The following is a 12,951-nucleotide window of genomic DNA, read 5'->3' as shown; positions in this document are numbered from 1 at the left end:
GAATCTTATTTGAATCCAAATGTCTTCCAGATGCTCAAGTCTTGTGTAAAGTGCCCTCTGTAAATATCTACTAAGAAGTGTTGATGGTGACGTATGTTTTTTTAAACACAGCAGTGATTGTTGGGCTCTTACAAGTGTTGAACATTTGAAGCTCATTACTTTGTGCTCTTTTTTTCAGATAAACTCTTGAGTTTAAGAGAATTACCACCATACCACTTCAGTCAAAGTTCTTGTCTCAGCTGGATCTCCATTTTGACAACCTGATGAAGATGTTCAAAAGAAGAGGAGGACAGCTTGGACAAATGCTAGGACAAGTTGTTGCACAAATGGAGGAGGTAAGTGATGTAGCCACAACACAACTATCAATCTTTTTGGATAAACTTTTTTAATGCAGAAAATTAAATTTTTCTTGTGTTAAATGTTCTCACCTTGAACTTTTACACCTGCTTGTTTTCACTTCAACCTCTACTGTATGTCTTCACTTTAAAAATAGTTGTGTAAAGTAAATTGTTAAACTTCAAGCATAAGGCTTGAAAAAAGATTCTAATTCCATTAATTTCCTTCAGTGTGAAGATGTTGATGCTGCATGGGAGTGTCATTAAGGAAGTCTGCATGTATATGGGAGAAGATCCAGCCAAGCTCATCCAGGAGTATGTGGTATGTATCTATAAGTGTATTTACACAACTAGAGATGGATAAATATCTCTAAATATAAAGAAAGATTTAGATCTGTACATGCATAATTATTTCTATCTAGATTTAGATTTCTCTAGATATGAATATATCTCTTTCCACAAGGATAGATACATCCATCTATGTCTATCTCTACATTTAGATATACTTGAGATATCTATATTCATCGAAATTTACATTGATCTGTCCAACCTTTTAGAGATAGCTCTTACAGAGAAATGTCTATCTATATATATAGATGCATCTAGGTCTAGAGAAAGAGAGATTAACTTGTCATCACTTCACATAGGGTGTGGATGAAGCTACCATTGAAGAGGCTATTGGAACCACCACCACCACCGGCGTTTTTCATCTGAAAGACTTCATCACATGAAGACATCAGGATCGTCCATGAAGGCATCAGGGTGGTGTCCAATTTGAATAGTGTGCCAACAGCTGTTGTAATACTTGTTGGACTGATATATGGGCTGAACCTCGCCTACCCTGCTGATCTTCGCTACACTTTTGAGGTGTTACAGAAGATAATAATAGAACTGGATGGAGGTAAACTGTCCAACAAGACATTATTCCTTAAAAACTGCCTCTATGAGTGAGTAAATGGACATTTTAAAGTTTTTTATTTAATAATGTTCTAATGTTCACTTTTTGTGTTTTCTGTTGTTGTATTCCTCATTGCAGGACACAAATTTATTATTTTTTAATAACTAACTGCAGAAATATGTTCAAGGTCAACTATTAAGTTGCAGTATGTGATATTTATAAGCAATAGGTTTTTCACATATTTGTTTAAACTGTCACTATGATATTGCATAGTAAACAGTAAAACATGAGACTGATGATATAAAAAAATAAGCTGTGTTATACAGACTTGACATAATTTTAACAAATATGTACAAAAGAATTGTCACAAAAGTTACATTTGGCAGCATGTACATGTTCAATAAAGTTGATAGAAACCTATCATAAACCTGGCATAGCATCTGTCATGAACAGGAAGGAGTCTTTACTAATGTCTATGACTGTTATGAAGTGTCATTTGGTAAATAATGACACTTTAATGCAAAGTTGGCACTTTTAATGCAACTTTAGGAGCAACTTTGCATTAAAAGTGTCATTATTTACCAAATGACACTTCATAACAACATTCATAGACATTTATAAAGACTCTTTTATGTTCATGACAGTGTCATGTCAGTCTTGTGCACCCCCGTCAAATAAAGTCTTAGCCAGATTTCTACAAACTGTGTTTGAACATGTATTAATATGAAATTAATGCTGCAGTACGTAACTTTTATAACTTTCTTTTTACATATTGGTTAGAACTATCAGTACGTTGTGTCTGTATAAGACGAGGCTCAGTTTTTTTCACCAATTTTCTGTCTGATGTTTTATTGTTTGCAATGTAATAATATAGTGATAGTTTAAACAAAAAAAAAATATTTTTTTTTCTCAGTGGAACATACAGCAGCTTAAAGGTTGACCTTTAACATATCTCTATAAAAGATAAAATGATTTAGAAAAGTATCAGCATCATACATGTTCAGCTTTTTTGAGCATGTATGCTGCCAAATGTAACTTTTATAAAAAAAATATTTTACATATTATCTCATGTCAGTCATATGGGCACCCTGTCAAATAGTGTTATTGAAATCCGACTTACTTTTCTACATAATCTTGTATATCTCTTGTACAAATATGTTCCAGATTAACCTTTAAACCTGCAGTGTGTAACTTATAAAAATTAAGTTCTTTAAAAACAGTTGTATAAAATTTCCCTCGTCTTTTACAGTACAGCGAGAAACATAATCTGTGGAAGAAATCCAGCGCCGTCTTCCACTGATATGACATTGTTATAATGTTGATAAACATGTAAAAAAAAACAATTTGCTTACTTGCATACTGCAGCTTTAATGTCATGTTACATGTTCAAAAACATAGTTAAAATCTGAAATACTATTCTATACCATGTTAAATATGTTTTATAAAGCTTAACTATTATATTTTCTTATCCATTTTATATCTTAAATATTAATATATCAAAACTTGACATCATTTCATATCTTAAATAACATGTTTGTTCATAAAAATTGTATTTCAGGTAAGACTCAATTTAAAAATGTTCTGTGTCTTAAATGTAAAAAATGTTAAATACAAAATGGTGTGATTTAGAAATGTTCATTTAAATAAAGTTCAATTGTTCAGCAGCACTTGCACTCTTTGTCTTTCTTGTCAAAGATCTGTTTCTTTTTTATTTAATTTTTTACATTAGAAAGGTATATAGATAACTTGAAAAAATTAAGTAGGATTTAAAGCTGTAACATGTGTTCCATTAACATGATAGAATTGTGTTCGCCCAACACAATTTCATTGAGTAATACTGGCAATGAAAAATAAGCTGGTGTTACTCATTATAATAGTGTTGCTAAGACATAAAAAAAGTTATCGATAATACATAATATATTTACATTATGGTAAGAGATAAAATGTTTGTAGTTTCAACTTAATATTTTCAAGTAATCTAATGTAAATAAAATATGTCTGTTCTACTTATTTGCATTGTGTGGGACGGATGTACACAATAAAATTAAGTAAACTGAACAGCTTTTTTCTTTCAGTGTAGTGCACTGTTCAAGAGAAAGGCCTATATGGCATTTAATGATTTACAGATCAGTTCAGTTTCATTCAGTTTATTCTGCTCATGCCTTGCTGAGGAACCTCTCAGTTCTTCACAGTGATTTTAGGAGCAGAAGTGAATAAAGTGGACATGTGAGGATAGTCCCAAAAACAAATGTATCATGCGGTATTTTTGTAGCAAGACAAAACAGATTCATGACATCCTTTCTTTCCTGAACGTCACAGGTAGTTCAGCTACAGTTCATGTTTTCAATTCAGGAAACTCATGTTTTTCTTCAGTGGTTTGTTGAAATTTTATAAAAGCTCTAAAAGCATTACTATTGATTATTAACTTAATTTCTTCCAAGTCACAAGTCACTTTAGAATATAGTTGCTTTTTTCTATGCAAAAAAATACAAAAAAGTCTTAACAAATTAATACATGCATGCAGTTTGAGCAGTGAATAGAAGAAGTATATTTTTTAGGTCTCTGGTGAAATATCACTTAGCTCATTTTACATGATGTTAAAGCACAGGACCTGGTTTACCCACATCTTTTTTTCTTTTCATTTTTTTATCTCTACGCTCTGTTTATAAACATAGAAAGAACAAGATGATTGAAAACTCTGGAAAATGGATCTGTGAAGGAACAGGGGCCAAAAGAGGGAAAGTCTGTCCACATGAGAGCGCTGTTCAAATACGAAAGAGATATCTTTATGCAAGTGTTCCATTCTAGTTAATGTATTTTAGTTTAAGATTATTTTATCATCAACAAGTGGAAATACGTACAATAAAAATAAAAATATATCAGACTGATTTTTTTTCCTTCAACAAAATAACATTCTTAGTCTAATTTTCAGAGAAAAGTTTAAAAAGTAAAAATAAATAATAACCAAAAAAAAGAAGGATATAAAAAACAAAAATCTTCACATCCAGCTGCTATGCAAATTTATGCTGACTTGGAAATTTCAAATAAAATATTTTTTTTTTGTTTATATTTATTTATTTATTTATTTATTTATTTAGCACATTTAAGCATAACAATTCCAAGAGCATTAAAACACCATTAACTACTTTACAGACGATTTCTCCAAAAGTTGTGTTGGGATGCCTGTGTTGTAGTGGCTCCCAGACTTTTCAGCTTCTCACTTATGAAATGGCAGAGTTGTTCCACCTGCTGTATTGTTCCAGTAATAAATAACTGTGTGAATATTTAAGAATGTTTTGCTTTTTTGTATTAAAATTATTGATTCACTACTAAATCAGTTGAACAAGGTTATAATCACAATCAACACTGCTTTATTTTATGTGTTGTAATTTTTTACAAATGGTAAAAATGCATTTGTCATTTTTACAAATGCAGGGTCTTTTGTTTTTTGTACAACGGACCTCAAACGGAGTCCTGACCCCAATTTTGGAAAAACCTATTCCAGGATATTATTATTTTGCTTTTTTTTTTGTCCTTATTGTTGCATAAACATGTCTGATTTGGGGGGGATAGAGTGCATCCAGAAAGTATTTACAGTGCTTTGCTTTTTCCACATTTTCTATTGTTAAACCATATTCCAAGTTGTAGTAAATTAATCTCTTTCCTCAAAATTCTACCAGTGATGTGCGGTCAGGGGAGGCAGGTGAGGCAGAGCCTCACCTGTCATCATGGAAAAATATAAAAAAAATATAAAACCATTTATATTGCTATTTTCACCTTGGTTTGTACTATAAAGTATCTATTTTTTACTTAGATTAACCGATTCTGATTATTTTTGTCTTCAAAATCGCTGGATTTTCGCATTTTCCCATTCAAATGCTCAGAAGCGAAGCCGGTAAGGCAGCAGCGAGCTGAGCCTCACCTAGGATTGCGCAACCTCTCGCTAACTGCACTGGCTGCCATTCTATGTGAGCAAGTTTGTCCTGTCTGTACGCCAGCAATAAAATGGCTAAAAAACATTTAATATATGGACTGATTTTCCATAATTTCGCTTATGTATATAATGTACAGTGTTTTTTTGTCACCAACTACGGTGGCCGACAGGTGCAAATGCGCACCAAAAGAGAAAACATGCAAACAAAAGAAAAGACACACCCCCGAATCAAATGCAGCAAACAAAAAAGAAAACACCCCCGAATTAGAAAACACCCCCGAATTAGAAAACACCCCCGAATTAAATGCAGCAAACAAAAAAGAAAACACCCCCGAATTAGAAAACACCCCCGAATGAAATGCAGCAAACAAAAAGTGTTGAAAACGGAAGTGCTCCAGACCACTATGGGGAGTCTAACAAAAAATAGCTGTGTCCGAATTCAGGCTCTGCATCCTTTAAAGCGGGTGTTCAGAAAAGCAGCAATGGCGACAAAATAATTTTTGCTGTATTACACTTAAAATTACACACATTTATTTTTTACAATGTTTTTAGGCGAGAATGTAGATGTATAGATCTGAAATATCTGCTCGGTTCATTAATAAATCACCTACTTCCAATATTGCTCCGACGTTTTCGGAGATGTCTTCTCCCGCTGCATTAACAGCCAGCTTCACTCGCAAGCTGTCAGCTGGCCGGGCGCTCCATGTAGATATTAATAAAGTATTTAATTTATTCCTGAGCAAATGGGTTTGACTGATTAAAGTTAAGCCTTCAAACATAGTTTATTTAACTGTAATGTCTTACTACCTGAGATCTGGAGAGTATTTGAAAATGAATAATATCCCTTGTATACATTAAACATTTTAGAATCAGACAGATTTTCTTTTTACTATGGAACAACCTTTATTACAAAAGGTGAAGAATAATACAGAAATAAAGAGTAAAAAACAACTGAGTCCGTTTTTTTTACTTCGTTGCTCTGTGCTTCACGTTGTCACGGTTGCTAAGCAACATAACGCCGAGATGGAGGCTAGGCAGCTAGCCGGAGGCTACAGCTTCTCTCTTCTGGTCGTCCATATTCGTGGCCTTCGAAGGATCCGTCTTCTGTAGATCGGGCCGTTTCTCACATAGACATAATAAAAGGACAGACGCCTAATGGACCGCTCTCGTCTTATCAATACATACTTATATAAGTATACAAACATAAATAAATAATCATTAATACTGAATAATATACATTAGGCTATGCATGATTATGCACGCAGACACACACACACACACATATATATATATATATATATATATATATATATATATATATATATATATATATATATATATATATATATATATATATATATGTAACGGTTATTAGATATACAGATTAAATTCCTGCTAAAATATGTTCACGGTTATCCTGTAATTGGTGGTTTTTGGCGCCCCCTACTGGTTACCTATAAATTGGATGAGAAACCAAAAATTCCACACAGTTGGTTCAGCGCTCTGTTGTGGTAAGTCAACAAATCCGGTTCTCTTCCAAATGGTGTTGGAGGTTTGTTTAGGAGAGTGACTGGAATCTTTGTTGCATTGCACAGAGCCATAGGTTGACCAGTAGAGAGGCTCACTGCGCCATATGTGTTTTGTCAACCACTGATTGCAGGTAATTATGTTATATTGATTGTCAGTAATTTGTTTTGTCGGATATGTATATCAGTTTGTCAGTTAGTTTGTTATATTTATCAGTTTGTCAGTTGTGGTTGCCATTCTGTTTGTTTGTTGGGTTCTATGGCAACATGACATGTTCTTTTCCACTAATCCCCAGAGAGCTTTTAATGACTGTTGTTATATTTATTATTCATATTTTTATTTCTATTCTGAAACTATACGATCAAATAGCCTAGAAAATATGTCGGAATTCACTATAATTGTTTGTAAATTCCACACAGTTGGTTCAGCGCTCTGTTGTGAGCCATAGGTTGACCAGTAGAGAGGCTCACTGCGCCATATGTGTTTTGTCAACCACTGATTGCAGATTGCAGATTGCAGATTGCAGATTGTAATAAATCATCTTAAAACCAACCAACCGGTCTCCGAGTGTGCATAGCAGGACGGAAGGGTAAAGACAGAGCTGTTACATTGGTGCCGTGACCTTGGACTTCAATCAAGCTCATCGAACCTGTGACCGTCCTAGCTGCCACATCGGGTTTTGAAGACATCAGTTCACACTGTGTATCTGATCATGTTCACAGTTGATACGGTAGCATTACAATGCAGTGTAAAGATATTACTGTACACTGAGAACTTTTATGTGCCATTACAGTAACTCACAAATTACTAGTTTTCTTTTGTTGTTTTGATTTATTTTGTTTATTTATTTATTCCAAGTTGGTGATTTTATTTCCTATTGTATTTTGGATTCTGAATATCTTTACATTTGTCAAACTCCTGAACAATGTCTAATCAAAGTAACCACTTTTGGTTTAGGACACCCATTAGTATTGGTAGGGGAAGAGGTGTGCTTGCTCCTATTCCTTTTTCTGTTGATAGTCCTGCTCCAAGTGGTCTTATGCCCTCATTAGATGAGATTCCTGGTGCTAGAGTCCACAATCCTATTGACTATCATGGCAGCACATGTATGCCTAATATTATACCAACACCAAGTCCTAATAGTGACAGTTCTGAGCGTGTAGCAGCCCAGATGAAATCTGTTATTCAGGAGATAGGACATGAGTTGGCTGACACCATTATGTCACGCATACAACCACATAACACAGTTGCTCCCAGTTCTACAACCACACAAACTGTAATGAGTACTGTGGGTCAGTCCGGTTGTGTATCTGATGTATCCCAAGTTCGGGTTGTCATGCAGAGAAAGGTCAAAGAACCTCCATGTTTTGCAGGTAATGGCTCAGATTCCATTACATTCCATGACTGGGAAGATCAAATGAGAACATTTGTTAGGAAAAGCGATGTTAAGATTGAAGAACAGGCTGATGAAATACTTATGCATCTGAGGGGAAAAGCTAAGGATGTAGTTAAATTTGGGATTAGAAATAGCAACATTAATATTACTGCTCACCCTGACATGATTTATAATCTCCTCAGAAAACACTTCGGCTCTACTAAGTACTCTGCTGTCCCCTTAGCCGACTTTTACTCGACTTTGCCCAAAGACCAGGAAGACCCATATGACTACTGGCTGAGACTAAACCGAGCAGCTGACTTCGCCTCTGACTGCCTGAGAGAGCAGGGCAAATCATTGGAAAACCCTGAGATGGAGGTGACCCGTATGTTTATTAGGAATTGTCCCTGCAAAGACCTGGCTCTCACTTTCAGGTCCAAAACTATTGATAGGTGGTCAGCATGTGAAGTCCTCGAGGTGCTGAATGAGTACCATGCTGAGATGCACTGTAAAGAAACTTCCCCAGTACACCACGAGAAGACAGTGGACATTAAAGTGCACAAAGCAGAGGTGAGCCATGGCTTAGTCCCTACACATAACAGTCAGGAGTACCCCCAGACACACAGCCCTCAATATGTGTCCCTGACAGATGTAATGACCATGTTAGAGAAGGTTCTGCTGCATGGAGCCTCTGATCAGTCACGTGTAAGAAGACGAGCTCCACCCAGGCGACCTGTAGACAGTACAGACAAAATTGATGGTTTCACTATTAAACCATGTATTATTTGCAAAGCTGATGACCACAGTGCCTTGTCACATTGCCGAGAAAATAGGCTTTGTTTCAAGTGTTATGATCCAGGCCATTCACGCCACAACTGTCCAACCAAAAGAACTACTCCAGAGCATCAGGAAAACTGACTGGTCTGCACACAGGGGAGGACAGTGCAGATGAACTCAATAAACCTCCCACCAGTAATGAGTTACCAGAAATCCAAGATAATGCATCCCTCTATGAGTTGTACAGTAGTACATTGACACCATCCAAGAAACTGATACTCCAGGGATCCCAAAGAATAGCAGAAACTAACAGCCTGTTCTACACACCTGTGTCTGTACAGAATGGGCCCACCCTCAAAGCACTGTTAGACAGTGGTTCAATGGCTTGCACAATAAGTCAGACCTCTATTCAGTCCCTTTTACAGCAGTGTCCTGACATAGCAAAAAGCACGGCTGAAGATTATGTCATCATAGGCTGTGGTGGACAACAGATTTTCCCCAAAGACATGTATGACCTTGATGTCATGGTTTATGGATGCAGGATGATAATTCCAACAATGGTTGTTCCAGGCCAGACAGAACAGATGATTCTTGGCAGCAATGCCATCAAACACATTCTAACCCAACTAAAGAACACTGATAGTTACTGGAGACTAGTTTCCTCACCCAACAATGGCCAGACACCCGACCACTGCCAATTTCTGTCACTGCTATCCAACACAGAACGTTGGAGGGGTGATTGCATTCCAGATAAAGTAGGGACAGTGAAAGTCAAGAGTTGTGTGACCCTGAAACCACAGAGTGAACACCTTGTCTGGAGCAAGTTACCTGAGTCAGCAGTTATGTCGGCAGGCAGTACAGTGATTGTGGAGCCAACACGGTCTAAAGCTGGGCCAAAACATATCCTTGTTGGCAGAATTGTCACTCCTCTTTGGGGAGATCGATGGGTACCTATTAGGGTCATCAATCCGACAGACCGAGTTGTAGTACTGAGGAGAAATACCAAATTAGCAGATGTGTCTCCATGTATTGCAGTTGAGGACCTGCCAAAAGCTGACAAGATTGAGTGTAATGTGCAGTGTGTACAGAGTGAAGTTGTGCAGCCAAAGTCAGAGGAGGACATGATGTATGCACTGAAAGCTCTGGGTCTGCAAGATATTGACCTGAAATCATGCGAAGTGTCACTGCAGTGGAAAGACAAGCTCCTTGACCTTATTGTGCAGCATGAGACAATCTTCTCCCGTCACAAAATGGACTGTGGAGAAGCTAAGGGGTTTGTTCACCGCATTCATCTTGTTGATGACAAACCGTTCCGTTTACCCTACAGACGCATACCACCAAGCCAGTACGAGAAACTGAGAACGACTCTGAATGAAATGGAAGAGAGAGGCATTATCCAGAAGTCAAACAGTGAATATGCATCTGCACTTGTTCTGGTATGGAAACCAAATGGTGACCTCAGAGTCTGCACTGACTTCAGATGGCTCAATGCGAGAACCGTGAAGGATGCTTACCCACTACCGCATCAAGCTGATGCTTTGGCTGCTCTTGGTGGTAATGCCTTCTTCTCAACAATGGACCTGACATCAGGCTTTTATAATGTCCCGCTGCACCCTGATGACAAAAAATATACAGCATTCTCATCTCCATTTGGACTTCATGAATACAATCGCCTCCCTCAAGGCCTGTGCAACAGCCCGGCTACATTCATGAGGATGATGATGTCCATATTCGGTGATGAGAATTTCACAAGCCTATTGTGCTACCTCGATGATCTGATGGTTTTTGCACCTACAGAGGAAACTGCACTCCATCGCCTACACATGGTTTTCTCCCGCCTCAAGGAACACAACCTTAAACTTGCACCCAAGAAGTGCTTCTTCCTAAGACGATCTGTGAAGTTTCTTGGACATGTCATCAGTGACAATGGTGTCCAAACAGACCCTGCGAAAGTAAAAACCATAAATGATGTCCAAGTCACTGACCTCATGGAGTCTGATGGGAAAACACCTTGCCCTAGCAAAATCAGATCATATCTAGGCATGATAATGTACTATCAGAGCTTTATTGAAGCATGTTCCGCAAAGGCAAAACCACTGTTTAAGCTCACAGCTGGACTGGATGCTCAAAACAAGCACAAAAAGGGTAGCAAACCTGTCAAAAAGAGAGGTCATGTGAAGCTGACACCTGCTGATTGGACAGATGCATGCCAGACTGCTTTTGAGACACTGAAACACGACCTCATGACAAGTGTTACTCTAGCCCATCCAGATTTCAATGCCCCATTCATTCTAGCTGTCGATGCATCTTTTGATGGGATTGGAGCAGTCCTGTCACAACTGCCGTCTGATGGAACAGTGGCTAGGCCAGTTGCCTTTGCAAGTAGAACCCTTTCACGCTCCCAGCTAAACTACCCTGCTCACCGGCTAGAATTTCTTGCATTAAAATGGGCAGTATGTGATAAATTCAGCCATTGGTTGAAGGGCAGACACTTCACCATATGGACTGATAATAATCCATTGACATATATCCTGACTAAGCCCAGACTTGATGCATGTGAACAGCGGTGGGTGGCAAAGCTTGCTGCATACGACTTTGACCTGAAATACATCCCTGGCTCAAAGAACATTGTTGCAGACGCCTTGAGTCGTGAGCCATTTGTCCAGTCATGTGTGGGTCATCGCCTCGTAAATGAGCCATATACCTTGTTGTTGGATCAGGTCAACAGTGTGAATGACAGACTCGTGCAGAATGTCTTCAGAGTGTCCAACAACTGTCAAGCTGTTGTAGACGATGGTGGTGAGATACCAAATGAGCCAGTTCAAGACACAGTTCCACCAAATACAAAAGGCTCAGTCTCAGCAGAGGAAGTTGCTGCCATCCTCAATGTTCAGTCCAGTGGAGGTGTGAGCCATATGATGGGAACTGGTGTTGACCCCAATTTTCTGCTGGATGAAAACCAATCATCTGCATTTCCACAGAGTCAGCTTGTCAATTGGCAGGAGGCTGACAACACAATCAGCAGAGCCATGTACTTCGTACGGAGACATAGAAGACCTACCAAACGTGAAAGGGCTAATGAATCACGGAGCGTGATTAAGCTGTTGAAACACTGGACCAGACTCACCATACAGAATCACATGCTGTACAAGGCAAGGAAAGATCCTCACATGAACAAGAAAATCCTCCAGTTCATAGTACCTGACTCAATGAAACAGAAAGTTCTTCATGGCCTCCATGACGCAGCAGGTCACCAAGGCCAGCACCGTACCTTGTCTCTGGTGAGGCAAAGGTTTTTCTGGAGTGGCATGAGCCGTGATGTCATGAACTATGTTCGGTCCTGTCAGCGCTGCATTGTAGGGAAGACACCTGAACCACACAGTCGTGCACCACTCCAAAACATAGTCACTACAGAACCTATGGAATTAGTCTGCATAGACTTTTGGACTGCTGAGCAAGGGAACAAGTCTGTAGATGTTTTAGTTGTTACTGATCATTTCTCCAAGATGGCACACGCCTTCCCCTGCAAGAATCAGACTGCCAAGGAAGTTGCTCGTCGTCTCTGGAACAACTTCTTTCTCATTTATGGGTTTCCTCGCCGTATACATTCTGACCAAGGGGCCAACTTTGAGAGCAAGCTAATCAAAGAGCTTCTAGAGATGGCCGGAATAGAGAAATCCCATACAACCCCTTATCACCCCATGGGGAATGGTGTTGCAGAGAGATTCAACAGGACTCTGGGAGACATGATCAGATCCCTTCCCCCGCAGCCAAAAACAAAGTGGCCACAAATGCTACAGCTACTAACCTTCTGCTATAACTGCACAGAGCATGAGACAACAGGGTTCGCACCATTCTACCTGGTGTTTGGAAGGATCCCTCGTCTACCTGTTGACGTGATGTTTCAACATGCCCTCACCAATGATGCTGTTGTCAGCTACTCAGACTTTGTCTCTGACCTAAAGAAAAATCTACATGAGGCTGCTCAGATTGTGCAGAAAAACAGCCTCAAAGAACAGACTCGCCATGCCAAGCTATACAACCGCAAGATCAGGGGATCACCTCTTGTCATTGGAGATAGAGTATTGATCGCCAACAGAGGAGT

The 12,951-nt window shown here is 38.5% G+C and overlaps 1 long non-coding RNA gene across 1 annotated transcript; it reads left to right on the top strand.

Annotated features, from left to right (window-relative positions):
- The first annotated feature begins 90 nt into the window (after positions 1-90).
- On the top strand, positions 91-1,268 carry LOC106923130 (uncharacterized). The gene is made up of 3 exons (XR_001419343.2): positions 91-335; positions 567-657; positions 983-1,268. It is a non-coding gene; the product is annotated as an uncharacterized LOC106923130 (long non-coding RNA).
- The last annotated feature ends 11,683 nt before the right edge of the window (positions 1,269-12,951 follow it).

This window comes from Poecilia mexicana, unplaced genomic scaffold (assembly GCF_051168715.1).
Source record: "Poecilia mexicana isolate PSO_F unplaced genomic scaffold, ASM5116871v1 scaffold_1, whole genome shotgun sequence".
Classification (NCBI taxonomy): Eukaryota; Metazoa; Chordata; class Actinopteri; order Cyprinodontiformes; family Poeciliidae; genus Poecilia; species Poecilia mexicana.
This window is presented reverse-complemented; position numbering and strand designations above follow the sequence as displayed.